Source organism: Orcinus orca, chromosome 15, assembly GCF_937001465.1.
Source record: "Orcinus orca chromosome 15, mOrcOrc1.1, whole genome shotgun sequence".
Lineage (NCBI taxonomy): Eukaryota > Metazoa > Chordata > Mammalia > Artiodactyla > Delphinidae > Orcinus > Orcinus orca.
In genome coordinates, this window is record NC_064573.1 from 55,981,365 (window position 1) to 56,006,360 (window position 24,996).

General features: G+C 40.7%; 1 protein-coding gene and 1 pseudogene across 6 annotated transcripts in view; one reads left to right on the forward strand and one right to left on the reverse strand.

The window, feature by feature from the left end:
* Window positions 1-24,996, reverse strand: part of DLGAP1 (DLG associated protein 1) — an 833,306-nt gene that overhangs the window by 780,665 nt on the left and 27,645 nt on the right. The window lies entirely within an intron of this gene.
* Window positions 22,035-23,113, forward strand: LOC101271865 (serine/arginine-rich splicing factor 10-like; annotated as a pseudogene).

Genomic DNA, 24,996 nt, shown 5'->3' on the forward strand with positions numbered 1-24,996 from the left:
AAGAAAGGAAGAGAGCAAACGGATGAAGATAGAAAGACAGTGCCATTATATGGGCCATTACCTTCAAAGTAAGACCACCAGGAAACCCAACCGGGAATTCCATCTCCACCCCAAGGACGGGACAGGAGCCCCTCTGTAGAGTAAGTGTCCTTCATGATGGCGAGGACCAAGAATTCCCCCAAAATAGCAAAGTTAAATAAGGAAACTGTGCTATTCTCAATTACGATGTTCTTCTGCTACTCTGAGGCCTGAGAAAGTGAGGAAGAGCCTTTCCCAGGAATAAAAGATCAAGGTAGTTTTCCATACAGCAAACCATGTGGGGTCGACAGAAGCACTGGTACTTGTCTCTGAGAGAAAGCGAAATGTTCTCCCCTTTCAAGAACAACCTGGCTGGTTCATTTGGGGAAGGCAGGAACTCTCGCTAGGGCTGAGTGGCCTAAAGAGGCCCCAATGGCAACTAGAGAGAAGAAACTCCTACATCTTTCTTGCGACAAGAGGCAGAAGTAGGAGTACTTTCTGGATAGGCGAAGAGGGCCCATGGGCTGGAGGGTGGGGCTTGACATTCACTGAATTAAGGGGTCCTGGCTGGGTTTTACACATTATTTCTGAAACCTATACTGCGTAATTTGTACTAATTTGTTCTCGGAGCTCCTAGGAGTATCATCTGTGGGATACTTCACGGGGTGGAGGAGGGGGAAGGGGAAGAACTGAAAATATGAGGGAAAGCGGCAAGTTGTTAAGTTAGAGCTGAATGTTAATAACATGGGCTCTAGAGCCAGACACACCTGAGGTCTGATGCTGTGTGAGCAAGTCAGTTCACTTAAATTCTCCGAGCCTCTGTGCCATCACCTGTCAAAAGGGTATGGTAAAGCATTCGCCATAGAGTAATTGTGAGAAGAAAGTAAATCACTTATTCTATTGTTCTATTGCTTAGCACAATACCTACTGGATAACAAGTAGGACAGTCTTTGTAATTATTACTGTGAGTAGTAGTTTTCTTAATTACCATGACTTAGCCATTAAAGGGCTGTATTTCCTTAGTTTGGCTTTACCAGGCTGATTTTGGTTCACTGTAATTGTCTGATGTCAAAGTCACAGCTGGTACTAATCTTAAGAAAGGCCATTTACATTACTAAAGTCTACATAACAATTTAAAATTTTATTACTTCTATACATTCTTAGAAGCCACCCTTTATTTACATCAAAAAAAATGGATCCCACGTCCACCTTCTTTGAAGAGAGAACATTCAGTTGAAATTATCAGCATCCATTTGTATATTTTAAGGAAACAGGTTAAAGTCCAAGTAGTTTTTCTCAAATACTGTCATGTTCATTGCTCTTAATTACACTTACAGGCATTAACAAGTCCTTTTTTCATAAACAACACAGACAGAAGTCCAGCAAGTTTCAGTGGGGTGAAACTATCACAAATCAGGAACTATTAGAGCCAAAATTAGTCAATTTCACCCATTATTACACTTCCAGTTAATAAAATGTTAAGATACACGAGGATAAACTGGTAATTCTGTAGCTCAATCTTAACCACATCTTGGGAACCAGTGGTATTTAAAATTTAAGGTATTCAGATAGAAGTAAAGATTTCTTAATCCTACTTTTATTCAGGACATGTTTTTCTGGCTATTAAGCGAAGTTGATGAGTGAATAAAGCTGTTTTACAGACCATTCATCAATATGTTACTCTAATTTACCGTGTGCTTTTAAGATTCAGTGACTTCCTAAGGCATTCTTTCTAAACAGAGAATGAGGTATATGGCATGATATTAGTTAATGGTGTACATAGTCAGGTGTGTCTTATTTTTGCCATACATTTTTAGAAATATCAGTGTATACCTAATACTAATTAAATACAACTAATATTTATAAATTCCTACTGTGTGTTCAGAACCACAGGACACATAAAATCATATCGGGAGATAAGGCACATTCATGTGAAGCAAGAGGTGAAAAAATGCTATGTTTAAGCATTTTAAGCATATATAGAGTTGTATTAAAAACAAAACAATAGGCCTAAAATGTAGTCGCTTACGCTAAACCCCAGGTCACCAAGCTGAGACTTAATTATGGTTTCTGGCTCTCCCAGAAATGGAATCTTTAACCACTCAATCAGGAAAAGCCTGATAAGCACTAGTTAGGAAATCAGCCTGATAAACCCCTGCCATCTTCTAAAGGAAAGATGCAATAACCAACCCACGTTTTTGCCCAGTGTGACTTTAGTCCTGCTCCCTTTCGCCTATTAAGTCTTTCATCTTGTACAGCTCCTCGGAGCTCCATTCCTTCTGCCAGAACGGATGCTACCCGACTCATAAACTGTTGAACAAAGCCAGTAAGATCTTTAAAATTCACTCGGTTGAATTTTGTCTTTTAACAATAGGCAACATCCAATGTGAATTCCTGCACGTTTCGATTTGTCCCTAAGATTCTGCACCTGATTCCAATGTGTGGTGGATCTTTCCAGCAATCTGCCAACACCAACTGGTTGCCCTACAGTTCAACTCAATTCTAACACTATCCACCTGGAGGTAGCATCAGGTGCCACAGGTTAAAGGCTCAAACACACAAGACTTCCCTGCCCCCACCGCCGGGCTTCAGACAATCACAAGTTGTCACCCGTGCTTCTGAGCAACGGGCTCTAAATTGGAGGTTCCCCCGACCCCCTTCCTTGGGTTCAATTATTTTGCTAGAGCAACTCACAAAACCCAGGTAAATATTTTAGTCACTACATTACCTGTTTCTTACAACGGATGTAACTCAGGGAACAGCCAGATGGGAGAGAAGCACAGGCAAGGCACACAGGGAAGGGGCTGGAAGCTTCCATCTCTCCGACGGCATCACTCTTGCAGAACCTGCCTACGTTCACTCTCCTGGAAGTTCTCTGAATGCTGCTCTTTCGGGTTTTTAAGGAAGCGTCCTCATTTAGGAATGATTGACATGTCATTGGCCATTGGCGATTGAACTCAATCTCCAGCCCCTCTCCCCTCCCAGGAAGTCAGGGGGTGGGACTGGAAGGTCCCACCCCCCTCTAATCACGTGGTTGGCGCCCCTGGCAACCAGCCCCCATCCTCAGGTGTTTTCCAAAAGTCACTTCATTAATGTAACAAAAGATACCTTTATTGCTCTCTGAATTTAGGAAATTCCAAGGGTTTTAGCAGCTCTGTATCTTAAAGGGGTCAAATGCCAAATATATGTTTCTTATATCACAGTTCTCTCTGCTTTTCTGCAAGAATAAAGGGAAAAAAAGATTTTAATAAATTGATTTTTTTCATTACTGGAAATATTACTTTTCAATTTTCCCAATTACCTTACAAGTTGAAGTCAAACATAGTGAAAGGAAAAACTGCATGTATGTTTAGCAGATATATTAGCCTGAAATTACACAGGCCTGGCTCCTCTCTATCCTGGGCAAATTGTTTACCAACTCGGAGTCTGGCAGGCTGCAGTGTCTATTGACTTAATAGCTATTACAGAAAATGTGTTGAAACTGATGCAAGAGGATGATGGGTATGGAAGTTAAAAGCATTATTGCTACTACTAAAAGATAACTAGAGAGACCACAAACACTAAAACTGGTCAGTGGAGAACACCTGTTATTTCTTTGCTTTCACCTGTGTCACTTAAATAAATTTTCTAGGTGTCCATCAGGCCAAGGATAAACTCACTAAATTTCAAAATGGGGAAGAATTTTTAGAGTTTAGTCATCTAAGACAAGCCAGCCTCTTCCACATCCAATGTGACCTATCTTAAAGACCTTTAGGGGAGGTGATTTCAAAACATATTTTTGATAACTCATTTCAATGTCAAACTGTTAAAAAGAAAGGATATATTTCTATTTTTAAAAACCACTTTCTTAGCATTTCTGCATTGCAAATAAAGTTAATCTTCTACTCCCAACATGAAGCCCTAAAAATAACGAGTAACAAATGATAGTTACCAGCTTTTAAGCATCCACTTATGTACATTCACCTTGCATTAATTATATCTACCACACCAAATAACCCTGTAAAAATAGGTAGTAAGATCCTATTATACAGGTGATGAAACTAAAGGTCAGAGGCCATTTGTCCAAAGTTAAACACCTAATGAGTAGAGAAACAAAAATGTAAACATAATAAATGATGCCGAGTGTTTTGAGGTGTTTTCCCTCTATGCTAGGATGTTTAGTAAAGTTTTTTCCCCATCTTTTCTCAGAAATCCTTTGTTGAGGCTGTTGAAAGTAAAGGCAACACTCTGTCAGCACAATTAACCCCCAAGTATGTGATGCCCACCTTTTTCAAATTACAGGTGTAGGAGCAGGTTTTGTTGAGAGAGAGGTGGAGAAGCAGGTCCGCATAGAGCAAGCCATCTATTGGAAAGGGATTTTAAAAAATGGACGGCTTCCCTGGTGGCGCAGTGGTTGGGAATCCGCCTGCCGATGCAGGGGACACGGGTTCGTGCCCCGGTCCGCGAGGATCCCACATGCCGCGGAGCGGCTGGGCCCGTGAGCCATGGCCGCCGAGCCTGCGCGTCCAGAGCCTGTGCTCCGCAGCGGGAGAGGCCACAGCAGTGATGAGGCCCGCGTACCGCAAAAAAGGAAAAAAAAAAAAAAAAAGGAAAGAAACCTTCAAGGTGTGTGTAGCTAAGGCACCTATTCTGTAAGCATCTTGCATTTCCCAGGACCTGCCTCTTCTCCTTCTGTGCATAATTGTGTGTAAGTACAGCCTAGTTATTATGCATTCTAAGCAGCAATTTGATATGGGCAAAAAGCAACATAGGTCGAGTCTCAGAACGGCCCTGAGAGCATCACTGCCAAAGCCCTGTCTTCAGAAGGCACTGGTATGCCAACAAACCCAGGATCTGCCTCATTTACACGAGCAGCCAAGAACGGTCCAGGTGCCGCATTTAGGACTAGAGAAAACCAACAAAGACTTTGACAAGATATTAACATCAGGCTGATCTGGTGAATTTTAGCTAGAGGGAAGCTGACCTGGATTATTTTCCAAAAACATTCCAGTTTTGCCCTACATGTATCATCAAGGACAATTCTCCTGCTGTTGTCCTGAACAGAGAAAGGACAGGCAGAGGTGCCTAGCCCGCTGCTTCAGCACCTGCTGGTGGTGGATGGCAGCCTGGTGCTTCTAGAAGGGCTGGCCCAGAAGCACTGATCTAGATCAATGGAAATAAATCACCAGGTTTTACATTTGGGGTACTGAAAGAATGCATAGTTGGACTGCCTCTTAGGGTTCACAAAGGATGCTTCAGAGCAATGGTTCTCAAACTCTAGCCCTCATAAGAACCACCTGGAGGGCCTGTTAATGCACAGATTGCTGGGCCAACTCGCATGGTTTCTGATTCAGTCGATCTGGGGTGGGGCCTGAAAATTTACATTTTTGACAAGCTCCCTGTGTCCTGATCCTGCTGGCCAGGAACAACACACTAAGAACGCTGCTGTAGAACAATCTACTCTGGCTTCAAAGGTTTGAAGGTTTCCTTTCCTCCATCTCAGGCACCTACCAAAGTTTACGATTTCTGAGAGCAATGGATGTCCTTTTTTCCATATTCTACCATAAATTAACTCTTCTCTTGGATAGCTAAAAAAATGGCAAAATCTTCTACACTCCTTCGAAGCCTAGACATTATCAGGGTATCGAGACTAACATCGGGTTGGGTAAATCATGTAAAAAGCAGGAAATCAAGTTATACACTGTTACTAATGGCAGTGGAAGCATTCCCAAATGATCAACAGTCAGATTAAAAGTTTCAAACATTTCTTTCAGCTGTAAGTTGAGCCCAAGTGATGCCCATTATGGCTGGCAACACAACACTCTTCTGCTGAAACAGATACTGCGGTTTCTTAGTTGACATTCACCGGCTTTGGTTGGATGAAAGGTGGGAAAGAAGTTGAACGCTTTAAACCTCATCTTTGCGTTTTCTTAATTTTTTTTTTTTTTTTGGCAAAAATAATGCTGCCTATCCTAGATAGAGCAAAAAAGCTAGCCATAGCTGCTGGTAAGAAAGACAATCTAAAGTGAAAGTGCCGATTATTATCTTAAGCATGATAAAGTCTTTTTTTTCCCCCTTGAGTTTTCCTTATATAAAATTGAGAAGAATTCATTACACTTACTAATTTGTCAGACATTGAGAATTTAGTGGCCAAGAAAGAGTGATATGGAATTATTTAGTGTACATCAGTAGCACCTGGAGATCTTATTCGAAAAGCATAATCCTAAGACCACAGAGGTGAAATGGCCAGGAATCTGTATTTTAACAAGTGTGACTTAGGCATCACAGGAGCACAGACAGAGTAATGTGTCCAGGGGTCCCTGAAAGAAAGGAATCACAGATTTAAACCAACAGAGTGGACTGCTGATTGTAGCTTTTCGAGAGCAGAAGGATTTATTGTGCAGGGTAGCAACAGCTGCAGTCTACTCTATGGCCAATAGATACCTAAACAGCAATCAATAACTTTGTGTTATCCAACTGTGAAAACATATATTAAGTTTAAAATTCCTTTAGGACATTAAGATGTATGAGGGGTCAAAGTTGAACTCGTAACTATATATTTAAAATGTTTTATTAAATCCACTAAATGTGAGGAAATTATTTTTATATTTATGAACAAAATAGGTTAATCAGAAAGAGGTTAATCAGAAATATGTAATTACATATTACATTATGTAATAATCTATAAGGGAAAAGAATCTATATATATATGTATATTCAGCTACGCTGTACACCTGAAACTTATACAATACTGTAAATCAACCATACTTCAATAAAAAAATTTTCTAAAGTGAACAGAATGTTGGGATTAGACTGGGCTGTGCTTCTTAGCAGCCCTCCAAGCCTGGGCAAATCGTTTCAATCAATCGTGTATCTGAAAGTACCCAACAGACATCTGCTGTGTAAGTATCCTACATTGCTGGGAGTATGGAGATGGACATAATACAAAATTTGTCCAAAAAAATTTACAGTTCAGTAAGAGCATGCCAGCCTTACAGTGCTGGAGGTCTTATAATAGTTACTTTGAGGATGATAGAGGAAACAAGGAAAAAAGAACAGTCAACTTTACAGATAGGAGGAAGGGAGGAGACTCAGGGAAGGTTCCAAGAGACGGTCATCTTTGACCAAAGTCTTGACAAAAGGGTTGATATTTACCAGGTGCTTATTCTTTATAGCAGTTATAGTGGTGTGTATATTCGTATGTCTGGGGGTGGAGTGCTATGCCAGGCATAGAAAATACCATGAAAAACCACAGAACTAGACCAGTAAGCAGTCCACTCTGGCTGACACGTCTAATTTGAGATCTAAATCAGAGGAAAACCTGGGGGCTGGAAAGGTCCTAAAAGCATCAGGTTAAACCATAAAGCATAAACCATAAACAAAAAAAAAGGAATCTGTCAAAATTACAGGAAGAGTTGAAAAGCAAAGGCAAGATACAATCATGACACTGACATATAGGATATGGCATATAGGCCATATTGGCATATGGGAAAGCAAAGGGTTTATAGTTGGTATTAATTGATAAAAGATGAACAAACCAATTAAAAACAGATGAAAGACAATCTGCAAAAGAAGTAATAAAATGTCCAATGAAAATATGCTAAAATATTCCATCTCACTACTAAACAAGCAATAAAATTTAAAGCAACAACATATATTATTCATATATCAGCCTGGCAAAAGTGATACACTATAAATGCTGTGTCAGCAGCAAAAGTGTAGGAAAATTGTAGACCCAACAGCAGAGGTAACACATTAGCAAATAAGAATATTTCTGGAGGAAATTCGACAATATCTAGAAAAACTCTTTAACCCAAGCTAATAATTCCGTCCAAAATTTAAGCTTAATTGATAAAATAGCATGAAAAGCTATATTTTTATATATAATTAGCATTATTTACAAGAGCCAAGAAAATGAAAACAATCCCAATGTTCAGCACTGTTATTTAAATAAATTCTGATACATCTAAACTATGAATATATAAAATGAAATGATGCAGATTTCTTTTGACAAGGAAAATAACCATAATAAAATACTAGGTGAGAAAAGGCACGTGACTCTGGTATACTGATAGTGTTCATTTAAAAAATGATGCTAAAAAAAAGATGACAGGGACTTCCCTGGTGGTCCAGGGGTTAAGACTCCATGCTTCCACTTCAGGGGGTGGCGGGTTCAATCCCTGGTCGGAGAACTAAGATCCCACATACCACGCGGCCAAAAACAAAAACAAAAAAAGACGACGCCTTAGACTATGGTTACATTTTTTATTTGTTTCTTTCCAAGGTGGTTAAAATCTTTAGGGAAGTTCATGTGTGGAAAGCAGTCAAGCACAGCACGATAGCCATGAATCTGGGCCCCTCAAAGATATACATCATGTTGAGAAATGGTAACACTTTGGTCTTCCTACCTCTATCGAAGAATATACAAATCTAGAAAATTTAACAACTACAGATTTATCTCCTTTTGAAGAGATCTAGACACACAAAATTAACATTGGTAAAAGGAAATCAATCCTCCAATTATATATGCTAAAGCTTTAAGCAGATAAAAATTAAATGGGTAGAAAAATTCAATAAATCTAGCCAGATTTTCAATACCAATATATCAAAGCAACCAAATAAAATTAACTTCGACTTTTTTAAACGTTAGTGAATTCCCAAGATTTCTAAATAATGTATCATTCTAATTAAGAATTATTAGAAATACTCATATATGTATATAAAAGTATCACATTTCCAAAAATTAAAAGGAAATATGAAACTATATGGAACGGAACCCTCATGCATTCCTGACAGAAGTATACATTGGTTAAAATATCTTGGAAAACTGTATCTGCTAAAGCTGGAAATACATATCTACTCTGATCCAGCAATTTTGCTCTCAGGTATATCATCCCCCCAGATATATACACATATACCTACATATATATACACGTTCATCAAAAGATCTGATCAAGAATGTTCAGAGCAATAGAACCCATCAGTACAGTTCAGTATAGTCACACGATGAGGACAGACAATTAATAGCTACACACTCAACCACATGGATGAATCTCACCATTACAATCAACAAAAGAAACGGTAGTAGCTGGTCTGGTGTACCACACAGAACCCCCCCAACACCCAAGCCATTCATTTTCCTGGCTGCCAGGGGTGTTAACCGCTGATGGCTCACGCCCGGATTCCTCTGTCAAAGGGATCAACGGCATCCCATGAATGGCTGTGATGTGGCCCCGGCACTACTGCTTCAATGCAGGACGTCTCTGAAGGGCTGGTCTCGGTCCCGAGCATCCCACAGGTTTGGCGGAGGCCCTTAGTGTTGCTACCTCGATTAGTTCAAATTCTCCCCCTGCCTCACCTGCTCCTCTCTTTCCCTTATAGATGTTGTTTCCTGCAAACCTCTGAGTTTCAGAGCGTTTCCTGGTGGACTCAAGAGGGTTAATACCAGGAATGGCATAACAACGCCCACCCAACAACTAACAAGGAGGACCCAACACCAGTAGAGAACTGACAGCCCCTGGGATGTGATAACGGTGCAATTATGAAAATTTCTACTGGCGGAAGGGAAGACACTATACAATATCGTGGCTGTCTGACAGATTTGGGTGAAGTAGTCATTCTAAGGGCAATGGGATCAGCTGGCTCTTGCTAAGGATACACTAGAGAAAGACAGTGAAAAACTGAGGCCACCAATGTACAGCACAGCGTGAAGCTCAGGCGAACTCTCTCTGATCTCCACTGACGCATAAGAAACCACCCCAACCTTAGGGGCTTAATACAATGGCCATTTTATTATCTCTTGTGATCTGTGGGTTGACCGGGCTCAGCTGGGCAGCTTTGCTTCTTCCCGTCATGTTGCCTGGAGTCATCTCAGGGCCCATGCGACGTGGTTCACTCCTACGCTGGCGCTGGATTCTGGCTTGTGCCTAAGACATCGGCTTAGAATTTCAAGTGAAGCACCTCACTTGTCCTTCATGTGACCTCCCCCTGTGGCTTGGGCTCCTCATAGCACCGTGGCTGGGTTCCAAGAGGAGAAAGAGAAAGCTGCCAGGCCTCTAATGGGCTCAGAAGCCCAGGAACATAACCATCACTTCCGCCACATCCTATTGGTCAGAGCCAGTCACAAACTCAGCCCAGATTCAAGGAGAGCAGAAGTGCTATTATCCTGATGGGACACGCTTATACGGGGAGAATCGGCATGGGTGGCAGGTATCCTCATCTTGCAAGAGGCACTACACAGCCTCCTTGGTTAACATATACAGAGCCCCTCAGCTCCTGAAGTCAGAGAATCTGGGCTTAAATAAGGGGAAACTTGACTGCTCGGCCGGCCCCAGCGAGTCTGCTGCGTCAAGGTCAGGTCCCTTGTTGGGAAGGAGAGGGAGCCTGAGATCTGAGATAAGAACATCTCAGTCAATGCACTTGAAAACGTTGTATCACGAGATTGCCCTGAACCTCCTGGGCCTAACAGAGCAGCCCACTCCCCTCTCTAAGGCTGGCGCCAGTCCCTGGATAAAGATGTTGCTGAGGCCTCTCCTTGTAAGACAACAAACGTCACCGTGACAGTACAGTCCACTTCCCCTCCGATCTGCCAGAAAAATTACTAGGTCAGGTCACGACACAACCTGGCTGGGTAAGTGCTGGGTCTGCTGGGGGAGCAGAGGGTCTAGAATACTGAAGGAGCCGTGGGACCAAACCAACACGCACGGCCAGAGCTGAGAGAACGGGTCCAGGTAGGATGCTGAGAGTCCCAGACCCAGTGGGGAGGGACATACAGTTTAATAAGGAACAGCTTACTGATACGGGAACAATCCTCCACGATACAGGGTGTAACTCCCTAAACATGAACCTAGAAGACAGTACAAATGTGTTGCTCAAATGGTTCTCAGGGATTTGGAGGAAGCAATGTCCACACCGTGGCAGACAATTTAAAAAAAGGACCAAAATGTACAGACAAGTGGGCATGGCAGAGTATATTTTCCAGGATATACTAAGGCCAGAACACCTACCAGGTGACCACATTCTGTGGGAGGTCCTGGAGGACACACAGTTTACCAAAGTCATAAGAAATGACCTAGTTACACAGGTACAGACTATGTTGACACGCTTGGCGGTGCTGTTCTCCTACGCCAGGGCTGATTGTAGGAGACGCTGTTACAGAGCAATGCTCCTGACGGCAAAGATGAGCACGATTATCATCAAGAAAGGCAGCCAGGAACTGGTGACCTATTCAGGGTAATGGGGACGGTTAATCAAACTCGGCATTCTCTGTGGGAAAAAAGACGGGCAGCCAACAAGGATACTGTCCCATTATATGATCAAAACAAATCAAAGGTGGGTAATCAGGGAGTTGAGAAGGGCTGCCTCAACAAAAATGCACGAGCCTTGGCCTGATGTCTGGACCTGAGCCAGTTTTCGGACAGCAAGCCCATTAACTAACGGAAAAACTGGGTTCCTAAGAGGGACCCAGAAACCCACGGCAAGCATGTATGTTAATGGCTCACCCAGTCCTTCCACAAAGGGGTCTACAACCATCTACTCAGTACCCAGAGGCTAGGGAGAGGGGAGTACTTAGAGGCATCAAGGGCTATTGGATACAGGGTACAAAATTCCAGGCAGTGCTACATGGAAGGAGAATGACTGGCAGGAAGCAGAGTCCTCCCGTACAGCAAGGGAGCCATGCCCAATATCCCGTGATAAACCGCAATGGAAAAGACTATGAAAAAGAATCTATATATGTATAACCGAGTCACTCTGCTGTAGAGCAGAGATCAACGCAACATTGTAAATCAACTATACTTCAATAAAATGTTTAAAAAATTGAGAGGAAGGAGGTCTGGGCAGAGGGTCTTGGAATGACCATGGGAGTGAGCACGAAGTATGAAGAGCTTGAAGGACTTGTTAACCTATGTTAGAGCCCTCCAGGGAACAGCCACTCCAGAAGAGGCAGACACAACCAGGCAGACAGATGATCTGGTCAACAGACACCAGCCAGCAGCCCCCTGACCACTCCAGCGGTAGTACAATGGGTACGTGAACAGAGAGGCCGTGGCAACGGACCTGGATGCTGTGCACAGGGCCAACATCCTCATGATCTACCGACTGCCCAGCCACTTGTCAAATGTACCAGCAACAGAAAGCAACACTGATACCCTAATAGGGCATTATCCCTCTGGGAGAATCACCACACGCTTGGCCAGCTGACATACACTGGAAACCTTACACGCTGGAAAAGGCAGTGATTCACCTCAACTGGAACTGATACCTACTCCAAGTATAAGTCTGCTTTCAGTGCCCAAAGGATCTCAAAGAGAACCACTGTCCACGGGCTTGTATTTACTCCACAGGTAAAGGAGGCTGGGTAATATCACATTGGACCAGAGGACCACCTATACCAAATGATGGATGGAAGCAGACACGTAACTATGAGGATCCACCAGTCCTATCACATGTCACACCACCCAAAAGCTGCTAGCCCAACAGAGGATGGAATGGCCTTCTGAACTTGCAGTTGAGGTCCCTGCTTGGGTATGGGAACGTGCCAGCACGGGGCACCATATTTCTAGGATGCAATCTATACCCTAAATCATGATGATTGTTTAGGAACCAAGGGGTGGACGTAAGAGTGACTCATTTAACATTTCTCCCAGTGACCCATTTGGGAAATTTGTGCTTCCTGTACTCAAAACTGTAGGTACCAAAGGTCTAAAGGGCTGGTTCCCAGAGAGGAAACACTTCCCCAGGGGACACGTCAAGGGAAAAATGTAACTTTAAACTACAGCTACCCCCCAGTCACTCTGAGCACCTTGTACCAAGAGACTAACAGACCTGGAAAGAAGTCACAATTCTGGCAGCAATACTTGATTCTGAACATTAGGGGAAGATAAGCAGATGTATCTCAACAGGGCAGGGAAGGACATGTTTAGCACTCAGATAATTTGCAGGGCGTTTTTTTTAAAATTTTTGTTTAAAGATTTTTCTTTGATTTGGACCATTTTTTAAACCTTTATTGAATTTGTTACAATATTGTTTCTGTTTTTATATTTTGGTTTTTTGGCTGCGAGGCATGTGGGATCTTAGTTTCCCGACCAGGGATCGAACCCGTGCCCCCTGCATTGGAGGGTGAAGTCTCAAACACTGGACCACCAGGGAAGTCCCTGCGGGGCATTTTTTCATATCCTCGTGACCAACTGTGGTGGTAGATGGACAAGTGCTGCAGTCTGAGAAGGGCATGGTGTTCAGGAACGCAGACCCTTTAGAGATGATGACCTGGATCACTCTACAAGGTTATCTGTCCAGACAAGCAGAGGTGCTGTAACTGTGTGAGTGAGGAGCTCTAGAACTGGTAGGAGAGGAAGGGGATGACGAGTTGTGGCCGAGAGACCAGCTGCTGAAGCAAGGGCTTTATTTTACCCCACTAGACCTCCTCTTGCAAGTTTTCTTGAGAAAACAGACCAACCAAAATCCTGGAGGAGGTGGTTGTTTTTTTTTTAAGTTTATTATTGCTTAGTTTTTTTGTTTGTTTGTTTTTTAACCTCTGATTTTCTATCTTCCCTCTTTTTAAAGTATAGTTGATTTACAACGTTTCAGGTACACAGCCAAGTGATTCACATACATATATTCTTTTTCAGATTCTTTTCCATCATAGGCTATTACAAGATGCTGAGTATAGTTCCCTATTCTATACAGAAGGTCCTTGTTGTTTATCTATTTTATGCACGGTTGTGTGTATCTGTTAATCCCAAATTTCCAATTTATCCCCCCTTTCCCCTTGGGGAGCTTTTCCCCACAAGGGTAAATGAGTGGAGCGAATCTCAATGGTCCAGTGGGTGGACTCTAAGCGTCCCCAGTCCCCGCTTCAAGACTGGGATGGCCAAGGTGGAGGTACAGGGCCCCTTGCCCATCCTGGCCACCCAGCCCTGGAGTTCCATGTGGGACTGGCTCAGGTCTTCGGTGCAACTGAATCTCAATTCAGTTTCCTCCTGCTGAAACCTCCTTCACCCACTCCCTCCAGGTGAAGGTGCCAAGAGGACTTCCCAGTACACTTCCAGCATGTGAATGTGCATCTCAGGGTCAGTTTCTAAGTTAGAAGCCAAACACAAAAGAACAGGAATCCTCCTTCACTGCTGGTGGGAATGTAAATTGGTGCAGCCACTATGGAGAACAGTATGGAGGTTCCTTAAAAAACGAAAAATAGAACTACCACATGACCCAGCAATCCCACTACTGGGCATATACCCTGAGAAAACCATAATTCAAAAAGGGACATGTACCACAATGTTCATTGCAGCACTACTTACAATAGCCAGGACATGGAAGCAACCTAAATGTCCATCGACAGGTGAATGGATAAAGAAGATGTGGTATATATGTACAATGGAATACTAGCCATAAAAAGGAACGAAACTGAGTTATCTGTAATGAGGTGGATGGACCTAGAGTCTGTCATACAGAGTGAAGTAAGTCAGAAAGAGAAAAACAAATACCGTATGCTAACACACATATATGGAATCTAAAAGAACGGTACTGATGAAACTAGTTGCAGTGCAGGAATAAAGACGCAAACATAGAGAACAGACTTGAGGACACAGCGGGTGAAGGGAAAGCTGGGATGAAGTGAGAGAGTGGCATGGACATATATACACTACCAAACGTAAAATAGATAGCTAGTGGGAAGCTGCTGCGTGGCGCATGGAGATCAGCTCAATGCTCTGTGATGACCTAGAGGGGTGGGATAGGAAGGGTGGGAGGGAGGCTCAAGAGGGAGGGGATATGGGGATATATGTATTCATGTAGCTGATTTACTTTGTTGTACAACAGAAACTAACACAGCACTGTAAAGCAATTATATTCCAATAAAGGTATTAAAAAAATAAAGTATAAGATTTCCAGAAAAAAAACATACAAAAGAACACACACAGTATATTTTTTATAAAGTTCAAACTCAGGCAGAACAAACATAGTGTTAGGTATAGGACAGAGGTTTCCTTGGAAGGGTGGTAATGGCTCGAAGAGGGAATAAGGGGTTCCCAGAGAACTAATAATGCTCTGCTTCTTATCTGGAGGCTATTGACATGGATGTGATCACTGAAAATTCATCCAGCTGGAAACTGTGTTTACTGCATTCTATATTCTATACTTCAAGAATGTTTTTTAGAAACCTACATTTCACAATCCTTCTTGATAATCCAGAAAGGATTTCTCTTTTGGGGTGCCACAAGATCATCAAAATGAGTACCAATTACCATTCTTCATCCTTAGGCTCTGAATCTGACACTGTGTGTTCAATGCCAGACTTAGACTAACCATGTGAAGGTGGTCAGAGTTACAACTCTATAGACCTCATTTCTTCAATCTCTAATATGACTGAAAACAGTATCAAATGGAATTTTTGTGATTATCAAATAAGAAAATCCATTTAAAGACCTAAGACAACGCTAAGATAGAATATAGAAAATATTCAATAACATGTTTATTTTGGTTCCTTTTTATGAAGACATTAAAGTAAATTTAAACTACTGCCAGGACATGTCCTGGAAATTGCCTTTCAAAATAAAGATGAAATAGTTTATTTTGTTTTACTCATAAAAAAGTACACAAAGTTACCTAATTGTTTGGATTTGGAGTACATGAAAGAGTTACGTTTACGGGATGCTTAGTATAGTATATAATCAATGTGATTATGACAAATGTTTACTCTGTTACAAGAATCATAATAAGTAACGTAGAGACGATAGTCCCTCTCAGCAAAGTGAGGGTTGCTGACACCTTCTTATTGTCAAATGAACGTGTGATATTCTCATATATGAATTCTGACTTTGCCAATTACGAGATGCATCAATTTGCACAAGTTGGTTCTCATCTGAATCTATAGTTCTTTGTCTCTAAAGAAAAGATGATGGTCACTGTACAGGATTTTGTGACATTATATAAAACAAGATTGAACACTGGGTCCACTGAAATACAATTTCCCACCCCTCCTCCAGCTTATGGCCAAGGACATGATGTTTACATAACAGCTGTTAATATCAGAGGAACAACTTTTAGTCAATTAATAATTTTCAAAGAGCTTTTAAATCAAGTACCCTGTCTGTCTCATACTCACTGAAAAACCTTAGTAAATTAAATTTTTTAAATCAGAAAACTTGTATGCAATGAATCAGGTTACAGATTTGTCAAATCCTTAGGATATAATGCTGCATAATGAAGTGCCTTTTAATAGAGAATTAACAACTCAAGTTTCTAAGCACAAATATTAATATGTCGACTATAAATTTGGCTTACCTTTTCTCTACTGTTGCAAAAAAAAAAAAAAGATTGGTGGAATGTAAGTGACATGGATAGATTTTGCACCTCAGCTGATACAAGCTCAAATATAAGCTCTGTCACTTACTAATTTGGGGTTTGGGACTAAGTTTCTTATGTCTCTGAACCTCAGTTTTTTCATCTGTAAAATGGGAGCATCACCCACCTCAAGGGTAGTTGTGAAGGACAGAACCAATGTCAGGAAAGAGCCTAACAAAATGAAACACAGTAGGAGTTCAATAAAGCAGGCTATTTATATCATGGACATTTGCATTATGAATGATATTGGTGTGTGCCTGAGAATTGAGTCCGTTTTAGTTTTTACAGAACCTGTCAGTTCTCTTTCCCTCTCTCCTCTTTTAATCACTTTGAGGCTTCACAGTAAAATAAACCTGCAACCCTATTTAGTATGTTAATGCTGTTTAATAAACACACTCTAGCGTTCCAACTCTGGCACTAGTATCTTGGCAAGCATTCTGGCTAGAATATATTTCATGCTTCAGGACCTAAACGTGTAGTGACATATTAATACATCATGAAATTCAACAAAGATGCAGCGACTCGAAGAAAGAACAAAGCACCTGTTCACACTCCATCATATAATGTTGTCTGTCCTCTCACTCTATATTATCAGGTGTCCTGACAATTACATCCTTCGTGAATAACTTATAATAATTGCAAGTTCCAAAGATGAGCTGTACCAAGGTGAGACAGCTAACAGTCTGCTAATATCAAAACAGGCGCATTTTATTGATAACAAATTCCAGATTTTTAATTCCTTTCACTCACGAAAAATAAAAGTTCCACGTTGATATCCGTAAGATATTTGTAAAACAACATACAAGGAGAACTTTTGAAAAGTATTAAACATGCTTGGTTAATATACGAAACAGTAAGAAACCTATGAATTGCCTGTATACATATAGACCTATACAATTCTAAATATCCAAAGGTCATGCTCATGACTTACCTTTCTAGAAGGTCCAACAATCTTCTAAACATTATTTGTAGCTACAGAGGGTGCAAGATGCTGTTCCCAGTTTGGGGAAGACCAATGTAGATGCTATAGGAAACAAGTGCTAACTGTGGAGTGCACTTTGGTGTGCCTGTTTTCCAATCCATCCAAGACAGAAGGGCATGGGAGACAGAACATAGGCTTAGAGTCAGGTGGACCTAGGTTCAAACATGACTTCAGTCCTTTACTAGATCCGCATTTGCCTTTATATTTTTCTCTTTCCTAAGATCTCAGAAGTGTAGTATGTTATAAGAAAACGGAACCTTCTAACACACTGGGACTTGATAAATATTCATTTGTGTGAGGGGTATAGTTTCATTTCCTCCCATTGGGGGAGGTCAACCCCACCTTGTTCAGGTCTGCAAAGTCAAACCTATTTTCATAATAATGCTAAAACATCATTTCTACTTTTCACTCTCATTCCTTCATGAGTTTACAGTGGAATTTTCCAGAGGTTATATGATGTCACACAGCAACCCACTGAATGCAGAAAGGAGATATGAAATTCCAACTGCACTGTCTCTTAAACCAGGCAGCAAATAGATTTGGAACATTATAAAACAATCAGTAAAATGTTTATCGCTAAATATATTTTGTTCTATAAATGTGTTTAATTTTCCAAAAAAGTTATGTTAATATATAATGGGTTTATTGGTTTTATTTTTAAATTAATAAATTATTTTAAAATATGTTTTAATTTCTAATACAGTAAATATCTATCTATCTATCATCTATTACAGAAAAGAAAGACCTTTGGGCTTTTCAATAAGTTTTATGTAACAGGGTCCTGAAACTTTAAGGTTTGGTAAATGCTGCCTTAGTTTAATGATTTAGTAAGAAAATAAGAGCTCTGGGGACTTTAAATTTCCACTCAGGGATATGGAAAGGAAGAAAAAGTGTACTGCCACACTTACAGTAAAAATCTGGACACACTGAAAATTCATGACTGTTTTGTACCCACAGGAGAGATGAGGCTGTGAGGCAAACAACTGGCCTCACATCTGAGGAAAGACAGCTGACTGCAAGGAGAAATAATATGAGCTGTGCGTACTTGTGAGAGACACATCCAGGCACCAGGAAGAAGACTTCAGTCAGGGCGGAAGCTAGGGGTGAAGTAGCAAGAGATTTAGAAGCCCCTGGAGGTCACAGAAATTAGAGGAGTCCAGCCACCTTCAGGTCCATGTCTCCACAAATCCCCACCAAGTGCTCACAGAAAAGCTGAGAAAATGTCTAAGTAAAGCATCTCTTGTAATGCATACCTGGGAAAGGGAATAGCAACTCCCACGGGAAGAACACAGAACTCCACCTGGAACCTTCCCCTCTATCTCTCCTACAGAACTAAAGCATTAATCTTCTGGAGGGAGAGGAACTAACCCCACCAGCCTTGAGTATTGGAAAAAACCCACTGCAGCCATGGGAAGAAGACAAATGAAACAGAACAACCAACAACCTACTCTTGAGGGAGGAGAAAGAATACACGCTGGGCTCAGAATTACAGATGGGGAAGTGGCAGGAGATCTCAGGAGGCCATGCCCCGAACACCCAGGGATACAGTCTCCACTCAGTAGTGATGCTAAATGCTAAGAGAGTTCAAGTAACAAGTCATAGAGAACACTGCTCAAAGAGGAACAAAAATATGGAAGGAGACCTGATATGAGGTTCAGCAAAGAAGAAATCTCAAGCTGAGAACAGAGCAGACATTGAGGAAAAACAAAACACCTCTGACAGCCCAGCCTGATCCTGAACACAAGGTACCACTGGAGGAATTTGAAGTGCATGGCTCACTGAGGTTCACGATAGAGACAACAAACTTCAAGCGTAACCTACATCCTAACTAGATTTCTCAAACTCTCGCGTGAAAGGGCTAGAAAAAAGGAAAGGCATGCCTGTTTCTAAGCGTGAAAACTGTTTACCTCAGTCTCTACTGAACTACACAAGGTATCCAAATTTCAACAACAACAAAAAATACGGGGCATATGAAAACGCAAGAAAAAACAACACACTCCCAATAGACAAAGCAATTGGCAGAACCAGAATCAACTATGACACAGATGGTGAAACTTCCTGATAGGAAATTTAAAATAACTATGATTGATATGTCAAAGAATCTACTGAAAAAGGAGGATTGCATGTAAGCTCAGATTGGAAGGCTCAGCAGAAAGGTGGAAACTATAAGAAAGAACCAAATGAAAATGCCAGAATTTTAAAAATCCACAGTAAAATAGGCGAGGAATGGCGTCAACAGATTCACTCAACACAGTTGAAGGAAAAATCAAGGAACTTGAAGATACAGCAATAGGAAATTCTCAAACCAGAATACAGAGATAAAGATGAGTGTGCGTGTGTGTGCGCGCGCGCGCGTGTGTGTGCATGCGCACACATGTGCGTGAGGGACGTAACAGGGTATCCAGGAGTGGTGAGACAATATCAAATGGTTTAATACACTATGTAATTGGAATCCCAGAAGGAGAATCCCAGAAGGAAATATTAGTTCCCAGGGCAGAACTAATATTTGAGGAAATAATGGCCAAGAATTTTCCAAAATTAAAAATGGACACTAAGGAATATTAGCCATAAAAATGAATGAAATAATGCCATTTGCAGCAACATGGATGGACTTAAAGATTATCATACTAAGTGAAGTAAGACAGAGAAAGACAAATATCATATGATACCACTCATATGTAGAATCTAAAAAAAAAAAAAAGATACAAATGAACCGATTTACAAAACAGAAACCACAGACTTGGAAAACAAACTTATGGTTACCAAAGGGGAAGTGTGGGGGGCGAAGGAGGGATAAATTAGGAGTTTGGTGTTAACATATATACACTACTATATATAAAATCGATAAACAATAAGGACCTACTGTGTAGCACAGGGAACTCTACTCAATATTCTGTAATTACCTATATGGGAAAAGAAACTGAAAAAGAATGGATATATGTATATTTATAACTGAATCACTTTGCTGTATACCCGAAACCAACTCAACATTGTAAATCAACTATACTCCAATATAGAATAAAAATTAAATTAAATTTTAAAAAAAGAATATTCACACATACACAGAAAACCCAGACACTAAGCAAACACAGATCCAAGAAATTCAGAGAACACAGGAAGGATAAAAAGAGAACAAATTCCACTTTAGAAAAAAAAAGGCACATTCTATGCAGAGGAACAAAGATTAAAATTACAGTGGACTTATTGTAGCTAGAAGACAATGCAGTGCTGAAGGAGAAAAAAAAAGTCAACCCAAAATTCTACACCCAGTGAAAATATTTTTGAAAAATGAGGAAGTAAAGACACTCTCAGAAAAAGAAAAACTGAGATAATTCATTGCCAGCAGACCTTCCCTACAAACAGTGGTAAGGGAAGTTCTTCGGGCAGAAGGAATATGAGAGGAAACAAATTTGGACTGACGCAAAGAAATGGTGTTGAAAATGGAATCAGTGAATATAACATAAAATTCTTTTTTTCTTTATTTTAATTGATTGAAAATAAAAAGTAAAAGTAAAAAATAGTAACAACATATTGCATGTTTATAGCATACGCAAAAGTAAAATTTATGGGAAAAAAAGCACAAAAGATGGGAGAGAGGAATAGAGAATATATTGTGGTAAGATCCTTGAAAGACCTTACATAACATGTGTAAAGTGATAAAATGACATCTGAGGGGTGGCTCTAATTAATTAAAGATGTACAGTGTACTGCAAATCATAGGGCAAACACTAAAACATTAACACAAATGAATAAAGAAGCTAATATAACAGATAAAATGAAATTACAAATCATGCTGTTTATTAGAGAATATAATAAAAGAAAAAAGAAGAAACAACAGATGGAACAAACAGAAAGCAGCTTAAAAGATAGATAATAAAAAATAAGAACCAAATATATGCTGTCTGCAAGAAACAGTTCAAATATAAAGATGCAGATAGTTTAAAAAGAATTAAAAAATGAACTACGTAAACACTCACCAAAAGAAAGCTGAAGTTGCTATATTAATAACAGATAAAGACGTCAGAAAAAGGAATATTATTAGTCATAAAGAGGGACATCGCGGCATGATAAACGGGTTAATTCTCCAAAAAGACACAACAATCCTAAATGCATATGCACCTTACAATAGAAGGTCAAGATACATGAAGCAAAAACTGAAACGAGAAACAGACAAATCCACAATTATAGTTGAAGACTTCACTGTTCTTCGCAAAGGGATAGAACAAGTACAGAGTACATTAGTAAGATCACAGAAGACCTAAACAATGCAATCAACTTATTTGACATAATTTCTGTTTACATTTACAGAACACCCCTCTGGACAACAGAACACATAATCTCTTCAATTTCACATGAAACATTCACCAACATATACTTTGTGCTGGCTTATTAAGAAAACTTAAAATTTTGAAATAATAAAAATAACATAAAGTAGGACCTACTGTATGTAACAGGGAACTATACTCAATACCTTGTAATAACCTATAATGGAAAAGAATATGAAAAAGAATACATATGTATTCATCTGTATAATGGAATCACTTTGCTGTATGCTTGAAACTAACACAACATTGTAAATTAATTACACTTCCATAAAAAATAAATAAAATAGGTCATAGCAGAGCTCTCTGGCTGTGTCTTGAGGATCCGGCGCCAGAGGTGCAGACGGTTTGATGAGTCCCTTAGTGTCCCTGCTGAGACTCACACCATCATCATGTCCCTGTACCTGCGTCCCCCCAACACGTCTCTCTTTGTAAGGAACTTGCGGACGATACCAGGTCTGAAGATTTGCGACGCAAATTCGGTCGTTATGGTCCTACAGTTGATGTGTATGTTCCACTTGATTTCTACACTCGCCGTCCAAGAGGATTTGCATATGTTCAATTTGAGGATGTTCGTGATACAGAAGATGCTTTACATAATCTGGACAGAAAATGGATTTGTGGACGCCAAACTGAAATACATTTGCACAGGGGGATCAAAAGACTCCAAATCAGATGAAAGCCAAGGAAGGGAGGAATGTGTATAGCTCTTCACTCTATGATGATTATGACAGATACAGACGTTCTAGAAGCCGAAGTTACTGAAAGAAGGAGATCAAGAAGTCCTTCCTTTGATTACAACTATAGAAGATCTTATAGTCCTAGAAACAGTAGACTGACTGGAAGACCACGGCATAGCAGAAGCCGTTCCGACAATGATAGATTCAAACACCGAAATCGATCTTTTTCAAGATCCAAATCCAATTCAAGATCACAGTCCAAGCCCCAGCCCAAGAAAGAAATGAAGGCTAAATCACATTCTAGGTCTGCGTCTCACACCAAAACTAGAGGCACCACTAAAACACATTCCAAAACACATTATACGTCTGGCTCAAGACATGAAAAGGAATCAAGGAAAAAAAAACCACCTAGATCCAGATCTCAGTCAAGATCACAGTCTAGGTCTAGGTCAAAATCTAGATCAAGGTCTTGGACTAGTCCTAAGTCCAGTGGCCACTGATAGTATTAACCATGATATTTTTAGCCATGTATCATTCATTTACTCACAGTTTGGTTTACTTAAATTATCAGGAATACAATGTTGCAATGATGCTTAAAAAACACTTGTCAGTTTTCCCTGTACCAGGCAATGGTTATTATTAAAATGATATGCGATTGAGAAGCCACTCTTAAGAGTCCAGTTTGTTTAATGTTATGGGCAGCTATCAGTTTGTGGTGTCTCTGTATATTTTTGTAACGAATCTCATTTTTTAATGCTTGAGGTATGAAAAGATGTTGGTTGACCATAATTTGCAACATTGTCTTATTAAAAATAACCTTTCATAGCCATATTTGGTAGAACTGTTAACCTAGACATGTAGCTTGCCAATAAGGTAGAATGATACAAAAGTGAAGTTGTAGCCACCGTACAACACTGACCAACCAGACACATTTAGGTTCAGGGTGGACCTTTTGGTCTTGTCAAGATGTCTAGACCCATGCTGATAATTTTTGGCACAGTGTGGAATAGTTATTTTGTTAACCCCACTGTCTTGGGAAATGACGCCAACTGGGTTAAGTAGCATTTTCAGGGAGATAGAGCTTTTGATTGAAACATGGAGCCTTCACTTTCCTGGTTCCTGTGAAGATTTGGAACAATACAAACATCGGAAGAACTCACCTTAAAATTTGGGCAGGTTGATGATGGCAGAAATAATTTTAAGGGAAAAGAATGCTCTTATACAGTTACTCTAAACTTTAAGGAGCACTGTTGACCATAATATTGCTTAGTTTTCTTACTGCTGTTAAAAGCAAGTAAAGTGTTTCAAAGTAGGTTTTGTTTGTGTGTGTGCATAGTGTACAAGGACTGAATTTTGATGCTTAAAGCACTTGGTGGGCTTCCCTGGTGGCGCAGTAGTTGAGAGTCCGCCTGCCGATGCAGGGGACACGGGTTCGTGCCCCGGTCCGGGAAGATCCCACATGCCGCGGAGCGGCCGGGCCCGTGAGCCATGGCCGCTGAGCCTGCGCGTCCGGAGCCTGTTGCTCCGCAACGGGAGAGGCCACAACAGTGAGAGGCCCGCGTACCGCAAAAAAAAAAAAAAAAAGAATGCTTATCAAGAGTGCCTTGTGAGCGATTCCACATGGAGGTGATCATCAAGACACATGATTCTGGCTTAAACATCTGGGTGGAGAAACGTATGAATCACCACGGTAGCAATATAGTACGCGGAGCAAGACAGAGAGTTGAGCAGTAGGTACGCTGGTTTGGAGGTGCTAATAAGCTATCCAGAAAGCCACCGTCTAGTCACAGCTCAGCAGTGACGTGTGAAGAAGAAAGAAGAATTTAGGTCTTAGTGCAGAGAAGTAACTGACATCTCAGGCACGGGTGAGTCTGAGGAAGGAGAACTTAGTTGTGGACAGAGACAAAGAGGTGACCCAAGGCTCTGGTACCTACTGAAGACAACTGAGGTGATAAGAGAGAATTATAAGCAGATATTAAAGATGAAGTGGCAACTTGACCAGGTTATTGATAATGTTTGAGAATTTGGTTCAGAAATGTTCCCTTCAAACTGTAATAATACTTCTTCATAAACGGTGGATTCTGTACAGCACTGGACTAACTTCCTGGGGCTGCTGTAGCAAATCGTCACACACTTCGTGGCTTAAAACAACTGAAATGTATACCGTCACATTTCTGGAGGCCAGAAGTCTGAAATCAAAGTGCTGAAAGGGCCACATTCCCTAGGGAGCTTCTAGGGGAGAATCTATTCCTTCCCTCTTCCAAATTCTAATGGTTGTCAGCACTCCGTGGCTTGTGGCAGCATCTCTGCTCTGTGTTCCCAGTATTTTCTCCTCCTCAGTATCCCTCTGAAAACTCCCTCTGCCTCTTTCTTATGTGATTGCATTTAGGGCCCAGATAGATAATCTAGAATACACTCCTTCTCTCAAGATTGTTAACTTAGTCACATCCTTGCATTACAAGGCCGTGTTCATTCTTTTGCCATTTTAGGTGTTATTGACTGGTTCTGGAGTTAGAACGTGGACATGTCTTTTGGGGGGCCACCATTCAGCTCACTACAAGCACTCTGTCAAAAATATAAAATAATAAGATCACTGTTAGCAAGGGATTGGGAAAAGGATATTCACACACTATTAACAAAAGGTAACTGGCATGATCTCTTTGGAAAACAATTT